Raw genomic sequence first — 25,836 nt, forward strand, 5'->3', positions numbered from 1 at the left:
TCACTAATACTTTAATCACTATTGAAGGTAGGCCCTATGCTTTTAGCTGATGGTCAACATCAGACAAATTCAGTGGTATTTTTGTAGCTATTGGTCTTACATTAATTTTGAGTACTTTTTGGTCTGTGTTTTTTTTCTTTTATATTTTGGTTCTTAAGAATGTGTTATTTTGTGTGTGTGTGTGTGTGTGTGTGTGTGTGTGTGTGTGTTTTGTTGTTGTTGTTTGTTTAAAGAGAGAGAAAGAGCATGGAGTTGGATGAATTGATGAGTATCTGGGAAGAGCTGAGGAAGAGGGAAGTTTAATCAAAATATACTAAATAAAATTTTTTTTGGTTAAAAAATCAAATATATCTCTCTGTATACTTATTATGTATAATATTAGGTAAATATAAATAATATCGTGTTATGTAACTTTATCATGCAATATGGCTTTCTTTATTGTTTCTGTATTTCATTTTCTTTCTTTGTTGATGATCCTCCCACCTCTCAGAGCTCTAGGGGCTCTTACTGAGAAATTACCTATTTCCTACTCTATATCACCCATACAGTAATATTCTTTTTCAGAGCCTAATCATCACCAGTGGTTCCTTTATTCATCTTGGTGTCTGTGGCTACTACATGCTGTATACTTACACGTGACGATTTGAAATAAGGAACCACAGATATTTAGAATGTTCAGCATTTGTTTATGAATATTGATTACCTCATGTAATAGCTTCTTTTTTGGGTCCATTCATTTAATAGTAAACTTCCTTTTTTTTTCAACTGAATAGGATTTTATCTAAATCCATCTGTTGGCCTGCAAATTTCAATATGCCAATATTTTTTTTAACACTGAGTAGTACTTCACTGTGTAAATGTACCACATTTTTGTTATCTATTCCTTTGAGGGTAATGAGTCAAAGAAGGATATTTCATATTTGTAATAGGAAAAATCCATCAAGAGAAAATTTCAATTCTGGATATTTAAATCCCACTGCAATGGCACCCTCATATGCAAAGCAACATACTAAAGCTTAAATCACACATTAAGCCCCACATACTAATAATAGCAGGCTTCAACATCTCACTCTCACCAGTGGACAGGTTTACCAGACAGAAACTTAATAGAGAAATAAGAAAACTAACAGATGTTATGACTTAAATGGACTTAACAGACATATATAGAATATTTCATACAAACATAAAAGAATATACCTTCTTTTCAGCACCTCATGGAACTTTCTTAAATTTGACCACATACTCAGTAACAAAGCAAACCTCAACAGATACAAAACAAAACAAAAAAATAATCAAATAACTTCATGTATCTTATTGGATCAACATGACTTAAAGTTAGAATTCAATAGCAAAACTAATTTCAGAATGCCCAGAAATACATAGAAATCAACAATGTTCTCTGTCCTTCTAAAAGAAACGAACAGAAAAATAAATAAATAAATAGAAACAGACAGTAAAATAAAAAATCACAGTCAAGCAAAAATAAAACGAAATGAGCAAACTAGCAAAAATCTTAGAAAAAAGAGCCAAGATCACAAAAATCCTTAAACAGAAATGTATAAACACATACACATGCACATACACACCACCTTAAAATTATAATATACAGACAAAGAGCAGTAAAGTATAAAAAAACAAAAAAGAAATCCTGAAAAAAAATATTATGAGTAAAAAATAATCTAACATTACCCTTGAGTATATTTTGTATTGGCCATTACTTTTGGGTAACATCTCTGCCCTTAAATGTGGTTTGCATAAACAATGGGAGAAATTAAATTTTTTTTTGTAAAGCTTTATCAAGAGGGAATAACTTCCTGGTTACTGATGGGGACTCATGTCTACACTCTCGTGTCAGTTCTGGACCTTTGTCTACTTTAAATCTCTGTAGGCCTGTATATTCTGCCAATTTCTCTAAGTTCATACATATATCAGTCCTGTTGTGTCTAGAGGATGCTCTTTCTTTAGTATCATCTCTTCCTTCTGACTTTCACAATCTTCCTGCCTTTCAAGTAGCTTAATTCCCTGAGTTTTGAGAGGAGAGATTTGTTGAAGACAACCATTTAGGAGTGAGTTTAAAAAGTGTGCTGTGGAAGAGTCAATGTTTGTAAAAATGACCAAGATGAGTGGGACTGTTTGTGTTTATTTGTATTATTTTCTTAAAAGGCTCTATTCAAAAGAATTCCACACTGCAAATACCCTCAAATTTTGTGTTCAATTAAGTTAACAAATTTATCATCATCATCATCATCAATCATCATGATGATGATTATCATTTTAAACAGTTCATAATTAAGATCAATAACAAGTTGGGATTGTTGTGGTAATATAACATGTCGTATTATGATAAAAAGTCCTTATACCTTACAATACATTGAAGAGAATGCTTTCAAAGTTGAAGTGACACAGTGAAAACTAAATACTAGTTAGAAAAATATTTCCATAAATAAAACTACAACAATATTTCTTTCATTATAAAAATAAAATGAGACTTGATATCTTCATTGGTAGATCCCATAACTTATTATGAATATGTATAATCTGAGAAATTGCAATACTGATATCCAAAGGTGCTGAGTCAAATTGAAACAACCTTTCTCAAGACCCAGCAATACCAGTCTTGAGTATAACCCCCCAAGGATGTTTAATTGTACCAAAAGGACATGTGCTCACTTATGTTCATAATAGCATTGTTTGTCATAGCCAGAACCTGGAAACAACCTAAATGTCCCTTGACTGAAGAATGGATAAGGTAAATGTGGTACATTTATACAATGGAGTACTACAGAGAGAAAAAAAATAATGGCATCTTGAAATTTGCAGTCAAATGGATGGAGCTAGAAAACATCATATTGAGTGAGGTAACCCAGACCTAGAAAGACAATTATCATATGTACTCACTCATAAGTATTTTTTTTAACATAAAACAAAGAAAAACAGCATACAAATCACATTCCCAAAGAACCTAGACAAGAATGAGGACCCTAAGAGAGACATACATGGATCTAATCTACATGGGAAGTAGGAAAAGACAAGATCTCCTGAGTAAATTGAGAGCATGGAAACCATGGGAGAGGGTTGAAGGGGAGGGGAGAGAAAGAGAGGGAAGCAGAGAAAAATGTATAGCACAACAAAATCAATAAATATAAAATGAAAAAAGAAAATGTAATATCAATTTTATATAAAATCACATAGAAATAACAAAAATTGTAAATGCAGTCACAAGTTGAAAACAAGTATAAATAGCCTCAAAACTAAATCCATTACAATAAAAGTATAAATTAACTGACTAATGAATATGAAGCATGTCTATGTATTAGCTAAATTAATATAGAAACTAATTTATTAGTAAAAGTATAATTTATAAGAACTTAATTATGTTCAGGAAATGTATTTAAATACTGAAAATTAGTCAATGCACTTGACCACATTAGTAAAATAAAGGAGACAAACATAATTCAATGCAGAAAGACAAAGTATTTTATTAAATTTCACATATATTTATTATTCAAAAACCATGTTAAATAGTGATGATAATGATGATGATGATAGAGCTACTCAGTTCTGAAATGAGTCATCAATAAAGGATATAATAAACTAAACCCTAGTTTTGAATATGTTTTGACTGAGAATAGGAGCAAGAGAAAGATATTTCTAGAACCATTCTGCTCAATATTGCATTGGGTATTTAGTCAAAATGATAACAAGATTAAAAGAGATAGATGGAATCACAACTTGAAAGAAAGAAATTAAATTCTCATTATTCACAAAGTAAAACCGTGATCAAAGCAATTAGTGAGCAAAAATTCCAACTATTGATCACAAAGGAGAGAACACATAAGGCAATACAAAATCACATACTTGGGAATTTGGGGGTATAGTCCTTCAGTGTTGAAACAAAGATAAATTCATCATTAATATTGAACAACATAACTAATTATGACAAGCATGAGATATAGCTTGGTGATAGAACAATTATCTAGCAGGTACAAGGACATGAGTCTGAACTCCAGAACAGCAAAGAGTTTTTAGAAATCATTAAAATTAAATGATACAATTTGTTATAGTGAAGAGATCAGCATATTTTAGGGAGCTATACCAGAAAGGAAACATACAATACACCTCTTGCAACTACGGCTGTGTGTTGAGGGAGTACTTGACACACAAACAAATCATATTTAAAAAATAACATTTTCTTTATTTTATATTCTCCATGACCTCTCATTAATATAAATATTCCAATATAAAACATGTTCCAATGTTGAGGAATTTTATCATATTTAAAAGTCAAGTGATTCAAAAGTCAGTCTCTTTAAAAAATAATCTAATGTATCTTTCAAAGTTCAAAAGTCTCTCTTTCTAATATACAAAGTCTCTCTTCTATGGATTTCTATAAAATAAAAAAATAAGTGGCCCAGTTACCTTCAAGGTAGAGCAAAATCAAAGTCCTATAGTATAAGAAATTCAGATTATACTATTGGAAAATCAGGGTCATGGAAAATCAGGGTCATCTTTTGTTGAGGCTCAATGAGGGCAAAGGTCAGAGAGTTTGCTACTTGTTTTTAGTTCATTCAAGGTTATTGTGCAACTAACTCAAGCAAAGGTCCCACCTACAAGTAAACCAGAATTCTGCTCTCTCAAGACTATTGTCAACGGGTGTGGCTCCTAAAATAGGGAAGTAGTTGGTTTCTACCTAAAACAAAAGTCTAAGGATCTATCTAAGCTCCAGTTACCTTTATGAAAATAATTTTTGATTCCACCCAGGGAGTGGTTTGCCTACAGAGTGTCTGGTGGAGGGCATGGGTGATAAATGTAGCCTGTGGCTTTCAATTTGTATAATGTAGTCTTTTGTCTTACTCCTACCTTTTGAGGTCAGGGGTATATTAACCAGTTGAAAATTAAACACATGTGGATTTTCAATACTCACTGAATTTCCCTCCCGATACTATCCTATATATTTCTGTGTTTTATTATTTTTGTCTGCTTCTTCATATTCTTTACTGTATTTCTAAATTCTCACACCTCCACTCTGGAAGAAAGGTATTTTTGTCGAGGTTGGCCCCCAACAATCTTTGCTCCAAAGGGCTGAAACAGTCCTACACTACTGTTTCTATCATCATCAACAACACAGGTAGCTGAAACCTTTGCTTGAACTGGCCCCATTCCATACCTTTTATTTCATCCTTGCTGATTGTAATGATCTCTTCTGTCACTTTAAGAGACAAGCCCCACCCACCCCCTCCCTGTCCGCTGAGGCAGGCAGATATTTCTTCCTGCTTGCAGCCTGAGCCTCTTCCTTTTCCTTCTCTCCACCAAGAAGCAGCCCTGCCTTTCTCCATGCTCCCCACTTCTCCCCTTCCCCTTTCTGTTCTCTCTTCTCTTCTCTTGTCTTCTCTTCTCTTCTCTTCTCTTCTCTTCTCTTCTCTTCTCTTCTCTTCTCTTCTCTTCTCTTCTCTTGTCTTCTCTCTCCCTTTTGCCTTCCATAACCCACAAAATAAATATCCAACCTCACTCTGCATGGCATGCCTATCCATGTCTCTGTCTTCTGCCCTCTACCATATGTCCCCCTTCTGGGGACCAGCTGCCTTTGGAGACCTGCAGCATGGTCTAGTAGCGTGTCTATCTGTCTGTCCCTACTCATGGCCTGCTGAAGCCCACGGGAACTGTGTGATACTTGTCTGGGACTGGCTGCTCTAGGGACCTGCTGTAGCTCCCTGCTGTCACATGGCCCACTGCTGCTGGGGACCTGCAGTGGTTCCTGCCTAGGACTGGCTGCTCTTGGAACCACTGCTCACTGCCATCACTTGGGGACCTGCAGTGTTTCTGCTGCTGCAGCTGCTGGGGATCTGCAGCATTTTCTCTAATCCATTATAGCGATGGTCCCATGGTCCTTCCTATATTCAGTATTCTGGGATCTATATTGTTATTTGGTTGCACCTTTACCAATAGGCCTTTCTGGGCCCTGACAGCACCAATCCTCTGCTGCTCCTCATGACACTTTAATGCTTCTGAAGCCTCAGAATAACCTCAGAATCTCTCACACATCACATTTGGCTGTCAGCATTAGATACATCCCTGGACACCTACATATCACTATTTCTATGTGCTAACTCTGGAGAAACTGACGATAATTGTAAGTATTTATTTGAGAAATAATAGTATACATGTAAGTCATTGAGAAACGTCATCAAAATCTGTTCTAACTATACTAAAAGAAGCTATCATTCAACTATATCACCACAAAAAGAGAAGCCGGTATCTGACTATGTCACCTCAAACAGAAAGATTAAAATAAAATAAGTCAGGATATCAGAACTAATTCAGGATGAAAACAGACTGAAGACATTGTAAGAAAAGTAACAGAATTGGAACAAATTGCCATATAAATGGGAAAACGTGATTTTTAATGGATACAACAGTGTCCACAAATGTTGTGAATTTTATATAGAGTAAATCAACTAAAATAAAGCACATAAATTTGAAATTGCAGAAATTATGTGAGAATTTTGTAGGAAATTAAAATAATTATGTCAAAAATAGTAAATGTCCTCTCTAGATAGTACACATAGGATCATAATAACTCTTTGGATTTCCAAATTATGTAATGTGAATATTACAATCACATATTGAAGGAAACACACTCTGAGACTAGTGGACTGGCTCCTATATTGGTTTAGCACTTGGTAGCTTGGTTAAAAAACTGCTGAATTTGGGCTTAGCCTGGCTTATGTAGAAAGAAACCCTTTGTCAACAAACAAGCAAAAGACACACACACACAAAAAAAAAAAAAAAAAACAAGGAAGAAAGAAAAGGAGAAAATTATCTTAAGATAGAGATGTATATTTCAGGCAAAAAGGAGGAAATATTAGAGCCCTCTGAGTCCTTTGACATCAGAAATGTAGTTACAGAATTGGTACTTTTCTTTCTATGGTTCAGTCTTGCTTTGGCACAGCATTTTGCCACACAGCATCTATATCTTTCTTTTAGAATGGCAATGAATATTCTGGGATACTCTATATTGGAAATTATTGATTTGCTTTTGGATATTGCAGAGGTTTATAGTTAAGAGACCTACTTGAATCTCAGAAAAAAATGAACTTTAAAATTTATCTAACCAATGTTGAGATTGTAAAATAATATGGAGACTATAGTAGTTACTTTGACAAAAAACTATAACCATAAGCAATTTTTTTTATGGAATAAAAATTGCATTTGGTCTCATTTTCCAGAGGAGAAACCTATAATGGTATGGGGACTAGGGACCTGAGAAATCACATCCTAAAACAAACCATAAAGCATAGATAGCAAACTAGACATGGATCAAGGCCACCACTAACAACAACTCAGAGACTTCCTCCAGCAAGGCCACAACTCCCTACAATATCCCAAAAAGAGTGCCAACAACTGGACACCAAAACTTTAAATGCTTGAGCATAGGGGACCATTTCTAATTCAAACTAACATATGAAGAAATGTACATTTGGATTAATAAATTTGCATTATGCTATTACAATGAGCCTATGGGATCCGGGAATGTGAACATGTGGGTTTGAATGACAAATATGCTCTAAGTTCAGATATTTAAATCTGAGCCCTGTTTGGACAGGTGTTGGAGCCTTGTTAGACAAAATAGATCAATAGGGGTGGGCTTCAAGAATGTATAGACTAACTCCCATTGTATTTCATGATCTCTGTTTTCTGGTGTGCTACTTGATACCATCTTTTAGTCATGATAGACTTTTCTTTGTCCCTCTTGAACAGTAGGTTGCTTTTGATCCTGGTGTTCTTTTTCAACAGAAAATTAATTCATCATATTATAATAAATTTTTCGTTTGAAAAGCATTTAAGAACAAACTTAATATTTTGAACAGCAGAAGTATAAGATAAGACTTTAAAAGCACAGAGTTCATTTTGAACAAATTATTTCATTACAGAAAATATTTAATGAAAAAAGAAAAGGAACATTGTAAACAGCAGAGGTGATCCTGGACATAAGGATTTATCTTTGAATTAGCTCTTATCAGTGGAAGATACTGTGCCAAATTTCCCTTGTACTTGAACTATCAAAAGTCAAGCTTGTCCAGACTGCACACTGCAGTGTCAGATTGTTTTGTTTCCAACTAGTATGTTGGATCCCCTGTTTCTGGGGTTACAGGTCGCTGTGAGCTGCATCATCAGGTTCTGAAAATGGACTGTTTTGAAGAGTACTGATTCATTACTGAACTATGTCTTTATCCCTCAACTCTCCTTTTTTTTTTTTTGAGGCAAGGTTGAATGTAAACAACACTGGCCTAAATTGTGTTATAATTATTGTTAAATAAAATCAGTTTGGTATAAAATCCCATAAAGGAAGCATTAGAAAATTGTGAGTAAATACCAGCTATTCAGTATTGATATTTAGTCTAAATACAAATAAATCAATCTTCCTACCTCATTTTCATGTTAAAATAACACCAAAACATTGTTATGATTTCTTCAGAAAAGTTTAAATTAGTTTTAGAAAATATTTATCATGTTTTAGTTCATGAGCACTGCATAGAGAAGTCTGTTCTAGTTAGCCTTCATTGGCCCCTAGGTGGCCATTACATAACTCCATAAACTTATTTTTAAAACACAGCAGTCTCCCCAGTTGAGGAGCCAGGACAGAGAGAAATCAAAGTGTTTCTTGATTTAACTTCTTATTAAAACTTCACTTTTGACTCATTAATGTTTGTCTTCCTAGCGTCACCTCACACAGATTATAGAGAACAGTCCATGGTCTTCATTTTAAGGTCAGAAGTCCTACTCTATATGGCCATATGTATTCATGTTGATCTCATTACACCTTAGTTATTTTGTCCAAACTCATTAACAGGTAGTTACATCACTAGTTAGCTGGATATTCAAAATATAAATCACCCCAATGTATGTGACAGAACAATAAAAAAAGAAACTGGAAATCTATAATTCCAGTGCAGAAAACTTCATTACCCTTTTAATCCATTGCTCCACCAACATCCTTACTGTCTCACTGAAGACAGAAGGCATGAGAATAGAGTGACCAGTGATTGTAGTTCTTACTTTCAGCCTCATACATAGCATGTATGAAGACCTAATTTTTTAATACACAAAGAAAAATAAATGTACTAAACTTCATAGATTACTATGCACATGTTAAGATATAAAAACACATATCCCTTTATAGATTTTGTGATATATAATTAATTATATGTTAATATATGTATATATCCATGTGTCCTCAAATAGTCAACTTACCAACAATTGAAAGATGGGTTCTTCGAAGATACTATCATCTACCTTTCTGCAATATTGCACTATTTCAATAGATCAGGAGCCAGGTGGGGGGCTGAGGGTTCAGATATCATCCACTTTAATTGTCCTGTTAAGTTTTTTTCCAGTCTATTCTTGCCATTGTCAGGGACCTGAACAATCTAGATAAGAACTACGAACTGAACTACATCCTGTGCCTACCTGTCCAAAGGGCTTAGGCTGGCTTTGAGCATATACTACCTCTGCCACGGCTTCCACAATAGCTGAGACTGTAAATCTGACTCCAGAACCAGTTTTATTCAGCTATAAAAAGTGCCTGTAGGATCAAAAACTCATCGCCGTTGTTCTTGAGTTCTCAGTAGTCCTCATTGTCTGCTATGTTCAGCGAGTCTGGTTTTATCCCAGGCTTTTTCAGATCCAGGCCAGCTGGCCTTGGTGAGTTTTCGATAGAACATCCCCATTGTCTCAGTGTGTGTTTTGATCCTACTGCACTTACTGGCTTTGTGGGAGCCTAGGCAGTTTGGATGCTCACCTTACTAGACCTGGATGGAGGTGGGGGTTCCTTGGACTTCCCACAGGGCAGGGAACCCTGATTGCTCTTTGGGCTGACAAGGGAGGGGGGAGGGAAATGGGAGGAAGTGGCGGGGAAGAGACAGAAATCTTTAATAAATAAATAAATTTTAAAAAGTGCCTGTAGTACCTCTGCGAGACTGAGTAAAATTAAGAATATTTAAATTTTATTTTAACCATGAAATATTTTGGATGTCTTTATTCATAGTCTTTCTTATAGGGTCTGTAATTAAGTGTCTTAAAATTTTGATAAAATCTAACTCAGTTAATTTTCCTTTTGTGTATCATTCTTTTGATTAGATGTTAAAGAATGCTTCACCAAACCTTTAACCACAAACATTTCCCCTACATCCTCTAAATAAATTTCTTGTCTCTGCATTTGATTCTTTGCCATATTTTGAGTTAATATTATGTATGATATGGGAGATAGACATCTTACACTTGATATCAAGTTGGTAGTGTCTAAAAGCAGTTAGGAGACAAATCTCTAAGAAGGGGTATTCATATTGTGTCAGTGGAATTGGGAAATAGTCAATACATGCCATAACTTTTGTAAGCTGGAGGCCTGAGTTGAGGTGAGCTGAGTATATTCATTCATCCCTTCCTGTTCTTTGTATTTGCAGTGTGACAAATGGTATCTAAACCCTGCCACCATGGTTTCGCTTTTCTGGTAAATTGGATATCAAAACCATCAGGCAAAATAAAACCTTTCATCTTTAGATAGTTTTGTCATGTGTTTTATAAGGATTGGACAAGAAGCAAAAAAAAAAAAAAAAACAATGATTTTATTGTGATTCTGAGCATTGGACTCAGAGCCACATGAATATAGGACAACTGGTCTACCAGTAAGTTTCATTCCTATTTCCATAGTTGTTTTTTTTTTCTAAAATAACCAACCCTCAGAACCATTAGATGAAAAGCCTTTCTTCTTCATTGATTTGTTTTTGTCAAATGGTCTTCTTAAGACATTTTTCCTTCCATTGGTCTATTAAATTGCTTTTTGTTTTTATACAACCTACAACAGTAGTGATCATTGTGCCTATATTTAACTCTTGAACTGATATATTGATGTGCCTAGATACATTTGTATAGCAATTGGATTTTTCCTTATATAAAAACTCACAATTTTCAGACATGAGTAAGGAAAAGCCATACTTAAATGGACCTTGATGGATTGTTTAGTGTAAACTAATGGAAAGTATAGTAACTCTTTTAACCTTGATGGAAAACTGGGCCTCTTTATTGAGGAAGGCCATTCTCCTCTACTCAGCACGCCTTTTTTGTGGGGGTGGAATACACATGGACTAGTGAGGAGCAATGTGGAAACTCACCAAGACAGTGAAATCAGCAAATTCAGCCATGGTGATTAACACAGCCTGATCATCCTCATGTAAACTATATATTTAAATAAATAATCTAAATAATCATTATTTTATTTGCCTCATATATCCATATGACAATATTTCTTTGGATTAGGTCTCTATGTATTTAGCTTACATCTACATAAAATGGGTAAAATTGTATTTAGTCTTCTCTTTATCAATATATAATAAGTAAAGTTAAATATATATTTGGTATTGATAAATGTCTTCGAATAAATATCCTGTTATGTGCAGTGCTAACCAATAGCGTCAGAACAATGTAACACCAATAGCTTAATATATGTTATGATAAATGCACTCTTATACCAACTTAGAATACAGTTAACCATAAAGAAAATAATCATATGCATTGAGGAAGTTATAAAGCTGTGAGAAAACTTTTGAAGTGTGATAGGAATATAGTGCTGTAAGCGATAAATAAAAGTGAAAAGAGGCTTATCAACATTGATATGATTCAGCGATTCATTTAAGTATAAATCAAATCATTATGGAGATTTACTGGAAAAAAACATTATCTATTCTCTGGATAAGGGAAACTCAGAAACTCAGAAAGCAACTTTCTACTATTAGATAATGTATTTATAACAAGTTATTTCCTATAATGGTACAAAGAAATTGCCACTTTATGACTTCCATCAAATTCTTCTGATTCTTCTATATCAGCTGTTTGCAATAGGCACCAATATTTTTCACAGGTCAGTTATTATTGGCAAGAAAATTACAGTAACTCATTTTTTCTGTTTACACATTTTATGTATGTTAAAATCCTTCACTGAACAAACATATGTTACAGGAATATAAATATCTCCTTTTATGCAGCATCAGAAAACAGAAATCTACTTTGAATAAGAGTAGCATTGATACTGAAGCTCAGTAGAAAGATTGTCTTTGAAGATCTAGGCAATCTTGTCTCAATTGTACAAATACAGTCTTGTTTCCTGTCATTATAAATCATCACTGTTTTAAAATGAGTATTAATATTAAAAGGTATATGGAGATAAGCAACGTTTCATAATTAAATTTGTTTTAATATTTTTTAGTAACTCAAAAAGGAGAGTGACAAGTTTGACTTTGATCACACAGAAACATTCATGAAAACAGAAGTATCATCATGGAAAATGCAAACAGATCTTGAATTCTGTTTCGAATTTACATATGAGGACGATCAGATTGAAGAAGTTAAGTTCTGAAGATGACTTCAAGGTCATAAAAGTAGAGTTATAGTTTATTGGAAAAGATGAACATTTAGTGAGGGATAAAGAAATAAGAATTTCTTTAGGACCGAGTGACCATTAGAAAAGGTCACTGGAACATTATGCCACCATTTTGAGTGGTATGTTGAAATAACAATGATTTGACATTTTGTTGCAATGATTCTGAAGAAATTGGAATACTGAAGGGATGGTTGGGGACACATATAGTTTGACACAGAAAAATCAAATCTATATAGATATTCCTCATCCCCAATAGTATCTTATAGTTCATGACAAAAATCTAGAAATTGCATTACTTATTTATCTTTTTTTTCAATAACAATACTCTTCTCCATGTCACAAAGTGTGTCAGTGATCTGCAAGATGCAGTAACTCTACTTACCTGGTGAAAGTCTTTTCACTGTGATGACATTTGGAACCTCTCTGTGTCACCAGTATTTTAATATTTCCATTAGTTAACAGACACAGTTACAGTATTTCTATTGCAGGAACTCTCAGAAATTAAGATACCAATATTCAGTTGGTTACTTTACAAAAGAAACATGGTTTTAAAATGCACTAATTTATAGTAGCAGCAATGCAAGGCCATCAAATTTATTTTCAACTTAAATCAATGTTTAACATCATTGTTATGGCACTATATATAGAATTTTAACAAATTGGTTTTTTTTCCTGAAAAAATATAGTCAATATACTTAAAACTATACATATAAGAATAGTGCATTATATTTAGAATCTTCTATGCTTGTAAACAGCAAGATTCATTAAATTGTGAACTCCTAAATAGTAAAACACAAATGTAGTGGAAACAGAGTCCTTAAGTAGAATGTTTTGGAAAACATTGTAAAAATAAGGTCTTTTGTAACCATACTGCTTAAAACATTTATAATGGAGTTACAAAACTCAGGGGAAAATGTGGAACAGAGTATTTTATATTCAAGCCTTCTGTTCTAGGTAAAAATGAAGCCATATCTTTTTTAAATTTCTATCTGTTTTTTCAGTTATTGAAGACATTAAGTTTTTATAGGCCTATGCCTAAACTAAGCTGAATTGATATCATTTAACCAAATTTCTATTAGAAGTCCTCTCTTATCTAAATAGATATTTTTGTATCTAAAGAAACAAATGTTATAAATATATTATATTCCAGGAGCATTGGTTTTTCACCTTTAATTTTTTACTTCCTCTCTTGTATTATTAGTTGTGAGTCTATGGAGAACCCTTTTCTGATATTTATTGAGATTTGAAGAAATAAATTTTTGTGAAAGTCTATCTGGGGTCTCTCGTAGTTATTTAAAAGTTTCTCCCTATTACTATTCTTTAAAAACATTACATTAAGAAAACTGAAGATTCTGTTTTGGATTCTTAGTCATCAACCCAGGTCACCTTGACAAGACAGTGTTTAGTATCCACTCTGAGTTGAGGAACAAAATACAGTATTGCACCATCTGTTTTATGTTGTTTGCCACTTCTGTTCTCTTTGGGAAGAAGAATTCATCTCCTCTATGTCATTGTGTATATTGTTCTAGCTTCTTGAAGACACCTTCAATACAGACAACTAGCAGAGCAGTATGTCTCTATTCTTCACTTTGTCATTATCTAAGTTCAAAAGTGACCCGGTTAACAACTTGCCATCTTTCCGTGCTCTTTCATCTGTATCAGTGGGTTTTCTTCCCTCCAATTATACTTACAGGTAAATGAATCATGTGATACAAAGCATAAATCAACTTTGTGAAAGCAAAAATCAACCAATCAAACAAAAATCTCTTAAAAGAAAGTTATGTGTTTTTGTGATTTGCGTGTGCGTGTGTGCCTGTTTGTTTCCTGTGTTATTTATTTGTTTCATTGGTTTGTTTGACTGTTTTATTTTTAAAGTGGGAGAGAAGGAAAGAGTGTGGTTGGTTGTTAGATGGGAAGTATCTAGGAAGAGTTAGGGGAGGGTAAAAGTAAATCAGAATATACTCTATAAACTTTTTCCAGTGGGAAAAAAATAAACCTTAAAAAAGAAGAACTTAATAGATTTTTCTGAATCCTGATAACAGGTTTCTCCACCAATGCAGGACGCCAAATCAAGCTGCATTGAAAAAGTAAAAGATCTAATTTATTTGAGCAGAGCAACTCCTGGGTGAATTCTCTAGTCCCAGAAATTGAGGCTGGAGAAGTCAAGTATCCAAACTAAAGCAGGGAGTTTATATGCCCTGTAGGTGAGGGGTGATGATGTGTCCTCCACAAGGTGGGTTTGTGCCCTAGTATGGTCAAAAACTGAACACTTCAGGTAGGGACTTGGGCTGCTGGCAACTTAAGGGGAGGAGCTGCCACAACCACAAAGATTGTGGTCCTTGGCTTTTTGGTTGCTTTGTTGAAAATTCTCTGAGAGAGTGGGGTTTGGAGAGAGAGTGACATGGCTGGAGTGAACAGGAGGTTCGAAGTGAATAGGATTGCATAAAGAAAGCAGTTTAACATTTCTCAGACTCTTACCTTAGTCATCAGAGGGTTTGCATAGCATTTGTAGACGAGTCTCTCCATTAGCCTGAAATGAAAGAACTACTTCAGACTTCATAGGGAACTTACTTACATAATTATATAGCAAGTATTCAAAAATATGTGCTTTATTTTTGGCTATTATTTATATCCCATTAATCTGTTTTTATGTCACCCTGAAGTTATTGTATAAACTGTATATTGTCTTAAGAATTTTTTGAGTTAATCTTGTAACCTGCTACATTACTGAAAGTTTTATCAGTCGTAGAAGTTCCTTGGTAGAATTTTTGGATTCACTTCTGTAAACGATCATCTGCAAATAGTGGGAGTTTGACTTCTTCTTTTCCGATTTGTATCCCCTTGGTCTCCTTTTGCTTTTTTATTGCTTTAGCTAGAACCTCAAAGTCTATGTTGAATAGATATGGAGAGAGTGGACAGTCTTGTCTTGTTTCTGATTTCAGTTGGATCACAGTGAGTTTCTTTCCATTTAGTTTGATGTTGGCTTGCTGTATATTGCCTTTATTATGTCTAGGTATGTTCCATGTATCCCTGCTCTCTCCAAGACCTTTATCATGAAGGGATGTTGTATTTTGTCGACTTTTTAAAAATCATCTAATGAGATTATCACGTGATTTTTAATTTTCAGTTTGTTTATATGGTGGATTACATTGACAGATGTAATGTGAACCATCCTTGCATCTCTGGGAATAAGCTGATTTGATCATGGTCAATGATTTTTCTGATGTGTTCTTGGATTTGATTTGTCAGTATTTTATTGAGTATTTGTGCATCAATGTTAACGAGTGAAATTGGGCTGTAATTCTCTTTCTTGGTAATGTCTTTATGTGGTTTGGGTATCAGATGGATCTAGAAAACATCATATTGAGTGAGGTAACCCAGACTCAGAAAAACAAATATCATATATCCTCACTCATAAGTAGCTTTTAGACATAAAACATAGAAAACCAGCTTACAATTCATAATCCCAGAGAACCTAGACAACAATGAGGACCCCTAAGATCGAATCTGCATGAGAAGTAGAAAAAGACAAGATCTCCTGAGAAAATTGGGAATATGTGAATTATGGGATAGGGTAGAAGGGGAGGGGAGAGGAAAGGAAGGGAGCAGATAAAAACGTATAGCACAATAAAATCAATATTTTTTTTAAAAAAATCAGAATGGGATTTCAATGAAAAGTTCTGCCAGATAGAGTGGTGTACAATGAAATGTATTTAACAGTAAAAATAAAAGTTACAAAAGAAAAGCAGGCCAGCCTGGGCTACACATTAAAAAATGAATTTGACTTCATAATAAAATTTAAAGGATGTGTCTCTTCTGTGGAAGAGAAGTGGCAAAGTTAGTTTAACCACTTCATAAAGAACAACTATGTTCATGGAAAGTCATTCATTTTCAAATACACCCACAGCTCAATAAAACTCTCAATAATAGTTTTAGATATTACTGATGACGAGCATGTTGCTTTGCATCTGACTTTATTTTATGAATCTAAATTAACATTTAAGATGATGATTATTTTAACTATGGGAGCTGTAGTTAGGCACACAAAGAGAATGTGTCTTTATTAAGTTTGTGTTTTGTTTCTTTGCTCAGTATACTACTTATTATTTGGGAGTTGAATTGATTCAGCATCCCCATAAATGTATGAAATGTATTTCAGCAGATAAAAGGGAAACTACTCACAAGTTAACTCTGGCACTGTCAAATTTTAAAGCAATGGCTGTTTCTTATATTCACAGCATGCACGCTGGTGGCCTATTTGGTGTTTGATATCCTTACATTTGTATGACATTGGTTTTCCTGTAATTCCTGATAATGTACATATTCTTTAGTTCCAATATTAGTTATTTTTCTTTCAGTTTATTTATATGATGGATTACATTGATAGATTTTTGTATATTGAGCCAGCCCTGCGTCTCTGGTGATGCCTACTTGATTGTAATGGATAATTTTTTGATGTGTTCTTGGATTCGGTTTGCCAGAATTTTATTGAAAAATTTTTGCATCGATGTTCATGAGTGAGATTTGTCTGTAATTCTCTTTCTTCGTTGGGTTTTTGTGTGGTTTTGGAATCAGGGTGACTGTAGCTTCATAAAAAGAGATTGGCAGTGAATCATTAGGTCTTACTACAAAAGCTTATATGCTACAAAGTTGGAAAATGTAAAAGAAATGGACTTGTTTTTAGATAACTACCATTTACCAAAATTAAATCAAGACCAGGTGAACAATTTAAATAGACCTATAAGTTGTGAGGAAATAGAAGCTGTCATAAAAAAAAACCTCCCCACCAAAAAAGCCCAGGACCTGATGGTTTTAATGCAGAATTTTATCAGAACTTCCAAGAGGAGCTGATACCTATATGCTTTAATGTGTTTCACATAATAGAAACAGAAGAGTCATTGCCAATAATAGTTTTGAACACCAATTAATATCCTCATACTGAGTTTAATCTTATTTGATGAATGGAATTTTCAATATTTTTTCATATACTCTCTGAACTGCCTCATCCATTACAGAGTGTAAAATTTCAGCATATTTGAAATTTTATGCATGAAAATTATTTAAATATAAAGCCCTTTCTCCATAATTGTACTTGCTTCTTTTCTCTGTTCAGTTAATCATTGTTGCATATTTCATCATTTTTACTCTCTACAAATGTTGTACTCTGTATGCACTACATTTTACTTATATCCTTGGCCAAAATGTACTATAGTTTAACATTAAAACATTGGCAAAGTTGTTTTTTTTTTGTAAGATAAATATTTGTTCTTTTTTGAGTATTCACTCAGTACAAAAATCTATATATTTTATTTTGCTCGAAGAGTTAACAGTATTTCAGAGTTTTTTTTATTGAATTACGAAATTTTCCTCTGAAACCTACTGACTATGGAACCAAAGTTCTCATTGTGTGCACAGTAACAAAGCAACTGAACTTAAAATTGTCAATACCTTTCCCTTTTAAAGTTTCAGAATTTTGACGGAAAAAAAACATTGATACTAAAGCAAGTAATTTAAGATATAAATCAATGGGGGAAACTTAATTAAACAGTTCAGTAGAACAATTACTCTACAAAAAGAGCTAAAGGCATATCCTCCATCCAAAAATACTCAAGGATTATATTTGAAATTCAATGTCAGAAAACTGATCATTTCATGAGCATCACAATGCATAATAGACACCGATAGGAATTCTTAGAGAAATATTGGAAAAACAATTTTTAGGAAAGAGTCTCATCCTGTCAAGTAGCTATAAGTTTAATTCTATTTTTAATTTTTACTGTAAAGTTAATTTCTAATTTCTCATCAAGGATACTAATATTGTAAAATATACTTACTGGGCTTTTAAAGTACCATTTTATATTTAGTGTCACTTTTGATTGAAATGAATTATTTCCTCAGTGCTTTGTTGTTTAATCAAGTTATTCATTTCACATGTTGAAAAATACTTTGGGAAGCAAATATTTCCTTCAGACTTTTAGAAACATCTAACAAGTTCAGAAAGATTATATGTAGGGCCAGAAAACTTTTGTAAAAGTAGGAATTTTGTCTCATATAAATTTATGAAATTCTAATTTGGTATGCATAAGTAAAATTTCATTATAACATGGATATGTTCCACCTTTAATTGGAAATTGTTTTAGTTGTATGAGGGAAGAGTAGAGCCATAAAAATGGAGATCACATTGTCACTTATGATTTGACTTTGCAATCACAAAGGAAGGCAGAATTTTGATTTCCCTTAAAATTAGTACATGTTTTCATCCTTTGACATCATTCTTTTATTTGTCTAAAAGATCAACCAACTCTTTATTATTTTAATGTCATATTAGCCCTCATTATGGTTACTTTTGTGGCTATCATTTCTTTAACTGATAATTTAATGATAATTTAGTTGATATTTTTAATGATGCATAGAATGTAAATCCGTTTCTTATATTTAGCATAGCTAAAGTATACCAGCCATTAAAATTCTTAATTAACATAAAATCAATGAATTTTTTAAGTGATCAGATGTGAACACTCAGCTACTCCTTCAGTACTGTACACATTTTACCTGTTCCCATGTTCCCTACCATGGTGATAATAACTAATCTTCTGCAACTGTAAGCAAGCCCCAAATTAAATGCTTTATTTTATAAGATTTGCCTTGATCATGGTGTCTTTTTATATCAATAGAACAGTAACTAAGGAAATAAAGGTTTTTATAGTGCTGAAGACATTTGTTATCGTTATAGACTTAAAAAAAATCCCCAAATTGAAAGAGATAATAAGTTTCCTGTCCAGTTTCTTAGTTAATGCATAAATTTCCTTCTCCAATTAATGCTCATTAAAACAAATGAGTATAAAAATAACTTTGTGAGTATGCTAATGAGTGCTCTGAATCTGTAGTGTGCTCAATGAACTAGTGTGTGTGATTATTCTTTGATGACCTCTTTTGATTACTCTTTATTTTCTCCTTTAGCTGAAACAAAAAAAAATCATTCTCTCCAACACAGTTTTTCTTTTACCCTGAGCTGAAAAAAAAAAAAAATAAAGAGGTGAAAGTTTATGAGAAGCTCTTCATTCTGTGACTGACAGAGAAACTATGTTGTGGTCAGGAAACACAAGTAGGACAAACTTGCAATAGATTAACTGAAAAATTTCAGTTTTTTTTTACTCAGACTGATTAGCAAAATGATAAACAGTAAGGAGACTGAGATCCTCTCACAACTTAAGATACTCTAAAATGTGAAATGATTTGAATTCCAGACATTCATATTGCCTTTAAAAGAAATCAATGATGATCACAATCAAAATTTCTACATTGGATCTAAAGATCATTGTTTTTATTTCTGTACATCATTTTAAAAAACAAAATCATCTTTAGATTTGAAATTGATAATTGGTGCATCTAGATTCAAGTTACACATTGATATCAAAATTAAGACAGGATGATGGATAAAATAAAATGAATATTAAGGAAACAATATATTTATAAATTGGACAACAGAAAATGTAAAGAAATATTTCTTGATGTCTTGTAAGAGAAGTCTATAGTGTTAGCAGAAAGGAGGATGCATGTTAAATCCTTCTATTAAAAGTTAGCAAATAAGAAAACAACTTTAAATGAGTTATCTTACTTTTCCTTCACAAAGTAATCAATAACAATACCGTCTCACTAAAGATAATTAAAGTTGATCTAATTAGATTGCTTTCACTTACAAACTTGTCATGTAAAAAAAGTTAATTTATTATCCCACCCAGTTCACCTCTGGGAACTATTATGGTATAATAATTGAATTATTGTTGCAATTCTTAAAGCAAATTATGAACACATGTCCACAATTTTTTGCTTGAGATTTCTTCCTTATGATGAACTATAAATCATAAACATAGATCATTCTCTGTCACATTGGGTAAACATGGATAGCTACATGTAATTAAAAGTCATTAGCACACATCTGATGTTTTTCATATAATGAAATCATGTACAGATTTCAGAATGAATTTCTTATCATCTTCTACAGCATTTTATGTTCTTATGAACTTGTAGGAATTACTATCACTTAGTGACTATCCATTAGTTACTGCAAGAGGAGAAATATGCATGCTAAACTTTTCCTTTGCATTCTTTAAGACTTTCAATCATTTATCAAATAATTCTTGATATTTACTCTTGTTTAAACTTATTTATTTTACATACCAACTGCAAGAAAGATAAATGAGAGATTCCTACAAAGGGAATTCAAGGCAGGATGAGCAACATCTTTCATGGAACTGATAACAGGAGCCTCGACATTTTTAACTTTCAAGGTTTGATTGTGACAAAATACTCATAAAGTACATTTCACCACTTTTAGTCGTCTCCAAATGGACTCTCTATTGGACTTAAGTATTTGCTTTGGAGCCATGAGCATACATGATAATACAACATTTTAGTCATGCATCCCTAAGAAATTCATATTTTCCTCAATAAACACTCTCCATTTCCTTTACTCATGCAACTTATTGGACAACTATCAGCAGGCACAGAATATTTATTGACTCTGACCATGTCAAATAATAGGGTAGATTGAATATACAGTTACATAATACATATATATGCATATATGTAGTCTCTTAAAATATATTTGTGTGCATCCTGATCGTGTGCACACACAGACACACACACACACACACACACACACACACACACACACACACACGTATATATATATATTCATATTCTTTATTTCTGGCTTCTTTAATTTGGTATGCTTTAAGAGTTTACTACATGGCGGAATTTACTTAAAATTCATGGCAGAATCATATTCTTTTCTACAGATATACTATAGCATGCTTATCCATTTTTCTTTTGTTATATGTTGAGCCATTTCTATATTTTTTGTCCCATAATCAGTAATATTTCAAATATACAGAAAAAAGGTTTCTTCTGAAGACCTAGTTTTAATTATTTTAGACATATGACTTGAGTTATTTGGCTGAGTTATTTTTTAATTTTTAAAAAGAATATTCATTTTTACATTCTCACAGGCACCTAATAAGTCTCCCAGACATTCTAGTGATACAGTTATATAACTGTGGTTTTCATTGGCATTTTTTTAAAGGACAGCATGTACTCATGTGCCTATTTGTTATTGGTACTTCTCCTGTCCAAATCCCAGTTTTGAATAATATTAATCATGACAAGCGGCAATTTTGTGACCTAGCATGGAATTATGTATTTCAGTATAAAAAATTATTTCTTGATATCTTTTAACACTGCGGTCTTTTCGGGGAGAAGGGTTTGAGTGGTAGTTGGAGTACAATTTTCAGAAGTCACTTCTTGCCTTTAGCCACGTGGGTTCCGGGGAATCCAACAGGGATCCTTGGCTGTGGTGGCTGGAATCTTTTTTCATTGAGCCATCTACACTGACAGCCCCAAATAACATATTTTAATTTGCATTCAAATAAGTGCGTGTGTGTGTGTGTGTGAGTGTGTGTGTGTAGATGGATACTTGCCATGTAGTTTAGCTTGATTTAGAACTTACTATATAATTCAGAGTTATCTAGATCTTGCGATCCTCAGCACCCATACCACTAAGACCCCAAGGATAATTGAATGCTTTCCAGGTAAGTTGGTGCACACACGTTCTCTCAGCATTTAGATGCTAGGAAATAGGGGAACATCGAGTGTAAGGTCAACCTAGGCTAAATAGTAAGATGCTGTCTCAAAATTATTTTAGTTATTTTTTTTCTAACAGATCTATTTTATTGTATTGTTTTTTCAAGACAGGTTTTCTTAGTGTAGCTCTAGCTGTCTTGCACCTGCACCTAGCACTGTAGACCAGGCTGGCCTCAAATGCCGAGATCCCCTTGTCTCTGCCTCACAAGTGCAAGGATTAAAGGCATGCTCACTATTGCATGACTGATCTATTGTATTTTTAATCACACATCTCTATGGGTTTTGTGGATGGGCATATGCATACAGGAACCAGACTTACAGGGAACTATGAACTGCAATGTGAATACTGTGGACAAAATTCCAATCCTCTGCTTAAGTAGCACTTTCACTAACTCCTCAGCCCTCTCCAGAAAATACTATAAGTTTAAATTTTCAAAGTTATAAGAAAATATTTTAGGGAAAGAGATATGACTCAGTAGTACTTACTAAGCATGTCTGATGCCCTAGATTGAATCACTAGAACTGAAAAATCATGCAAGATATAAATTTTTAAAATAGGCTTTTTTAATGAAAAACCTTGGGGGCAGTATGGTTTTCATTAATCTATCAGTTGAGTTTGGGTAATTGATTCATTTCTATAAGTATAAAGTCCTCAGAGGATAGTTCATAATGTATTATCTACTTTTTTTCATTGGAGGTGTTTGGCAACTATTTTTTTATTTAAAAAAATTAAAAATTCTTGCTTTATGAACATCTGTTCAGTTTAACACTTTTCAAGACTCCCAAGAAAAGCATTTTGATATTTCTAGGAACTCTGGCTTGGTATAATCCTTACATACTTGTTTTTGAATGACTACAATGAGCTTTTTCTAATGCTTCTGCTTGCAAACCAGCAATATTCTCATCCTTTTTCTTACCCATTTTTTTCTGCCAACACAGAGGTTAAAGGTAAGGATGCCTGACACATGTCTAATTCCCACTGTGCAGGTAAATTTGAACTGGGAAGATGGTTCAATCTCTTAATTGAAACAAGTGATAGAGGAAAACGAGTTATAAGACAGGGGACACCAAAACATCATGGACAAATACAAACAATACACTTCTCATGATCTGACCATCAAAGATCAGAAGTGACCATATTGAGAATTTTAATTGAAATGGGTAGGTAGAACTGTGTCAAAGGTGATGCACATTCATTTTCCGGCATCCCAGACCCAAATAACCACTCAGAAACTATTTTAATTCCAACACTGTTTGGCCTATTAGCTCAGGCTTCTTACTAATTAACTTTTACATCTTAAATTAAACCATTTCTTTTAATTTGTGTATCACCACCAGACAGTGGCATACTGGTAAGGATCTTGCATCCTTCTCCTTCGGCAGCTACATGGCATTTCCCTGACTCCACCTACTCTTTCTATATCTCTATTCTGATTTCCTGCCTAGCTTACTCTGCTAAGCCATTGGCCCAAACAGCTTTATCCATCAACCAATAAAATCATTACATATACAAAAGGGCATCCTTCATGCGAACTGAAAATAATTGTGAGGAGAAAGGGAGAAATGAAGAAATGAAAACGAAGAATCACTAGCCATAAAATTGAGAGGAACTGTTATAGTAATTCCAGGTACAAAATTAGAAATTGTATTCTAAATGTGATAAGCAAATAAAATAAAAAGTTAGAAAATACAAGCAAAAGCAGTTATCATTTAAGTACTTTTTAAAAAGTAATTGAATTTGAATGTTATTTCTACATTCTCTTAATAGGGCTGTTGGTTGAATGGGCAATTATCCACAGGAGAATCAGACATATTTTTAATTAAGGGTTTGGTCAGTGTCCTGCAGTGCATGGCAATGAGGCATATTGCATATATTGAGACTTATTTTCATTTGGGCATCAACTTTCTTAATATCACTATCTAATTAGGCATTCATTAAAGGTCTATAATGCTAACTTAATGGGGGAAATTCAACAGAACTCCATTAGGTTTTCCTTGTTACCTTAAAATTGTACAAGTTTAAGAAATGTCTTAATTAGTTTGTAAAGAGAAGTAATAGAATTAGTACATAAAAACATGTTCTAGCACGAAAACACTGCACATTTCTGATGTACAATATGGAAATACTTTAAAATTTTACTGATTGATTTTTTTCATATATCAGCAGAACAAATGTCTGTGTAGGACACAGGAAACACAATGAACAAAATAAGATCAAAGGTCACAATAAAGCACTCACAGCAGTGGTTGAATAAGTAGAATCCTCCTTGTTTTGTGCAGTCCATAGTATTAAGTTCAAGTTGATGACAGATATTTTGCTTATTTTTTCAGAGGCTATTTATTTGCCTTATCCTGCATGAAAATACAGAACAAAGCAAAGAATTTCCAGAAGCTAACTATTTTTTAGATATGCTCACCATGCTTTCAGGCCCAACTATAGCTGTAGTTCTATTTTTTCTCTTAATTTGAATTCTATGTTTTTCTTTAATGTATTAAACCTTAGTCTTGAGTGGTATTTTGACTAATCATATATTTTCAACAATAACACTCACATTACTATTTGCCTGTACGTAGTCTACAATCAAAGATTTGACACAGTTCCACCATAAAAATTAAAGAGTTGAGAAAAGACATAGACAAGGAAGCTGAAATTTAAATACTTATCAAAAACCATAATTATCTGTTTCATTAATACCAAATTAAAAGAAAATATTAATAAACAATGGTACTTAGGAATTTATCTTTTCCTTTTGAGGGAATATTCAGTTTTTACAAAAATATCAGGGGAAATGTTTCTTTAAAAATATTTGTTAATATCTAAAATAGTGTCTGCAACATGATTCCATTTTGGGTAATACAGGGTTTTAGCCTGTATTACTACGTCACTAACTGATGTATAAGACGCTGTGTGTACCTGGTTTGGTTATCTGTTTCTCAGCTAGTTTTTTTTTTTTTTCCAGCATCAACGACAGACAGAGTAGTTTATGTTTTTTTTGTTTGTTTTTTTAAATTTATTTATTTATTAAGGATTTCTGCCTCCTCCCCGCAACTGCCTCCCATTTCCCTCCCCCTCCCCCGATCAAGTCACCCTCCCTCATCTGCTCGAAGAGCAATCAGGGTTCCCTGCCCTGTGGGAAGCCCAAGGACCGCCCACCTCTATCCAGGTCTCCTAAGGTGAGCAACCAAACTGCCTAGGCTCCCACAAAGCCAGTGTGTGCAGTAGGATCAAGCCGAAGTTTAAATCCCGTAGTGGTATAAATTAGCCAGTGAAGTATCAAGGTGCGTATGATGAAGGACTCCTCAAGTAATAAAGTAGCAGCTAGCTTTACATGCTGTGAGTCATTCAGCATACCTTTCAAAAAGTCTTAGAGTCCGGAGTGGGCAGAACTCCCCAAATTGGTGGTGGTGCGTGCAAGGAAGCTAAGCAAGAAAACTGCTGCTGAGAGCATGTTCATCTTCAGCCCTGAGCTCGCGCTGGACGATACTCAACCCCTCCATGCAGTTTGCTTCTGAGCAGAACTGCCAGAAGCTTCCTAACCTTGGAACCCGCTCCTAGCGTTGGTAGAAGTGGGTAAATAGGCAGAACTCTCAAAGTCCGATGCAGAACCTGGTCCTCAAATCTGGTGGTTACAGGAACAAGCCCTTCAAGAGGAGCTTAGTGATGTCCTCTAGTCTACCTGGTAGCACAGGTGGCCCATTTTCATGTGGATTACCTAGAGCAGTATTCTCCAAAAGGTTCACCAACCAACGATGTTACCCAA

Source organism: Microtus pennsylvanicus, chromosome 17 (assembly GCF_037038515.1).
Source record: "Microtus pennsylvanicus isolate mMicPen1 chromosome 17, mMicPen1.hap1, whole genome shotgun sequence".
Classification (NCBI taxonomy): Eukaryota; Metazoa; Chordata; class Mammalia; order Rodentia; family Cricetidae; genus Microtus; species Microtus pennsylvanicus.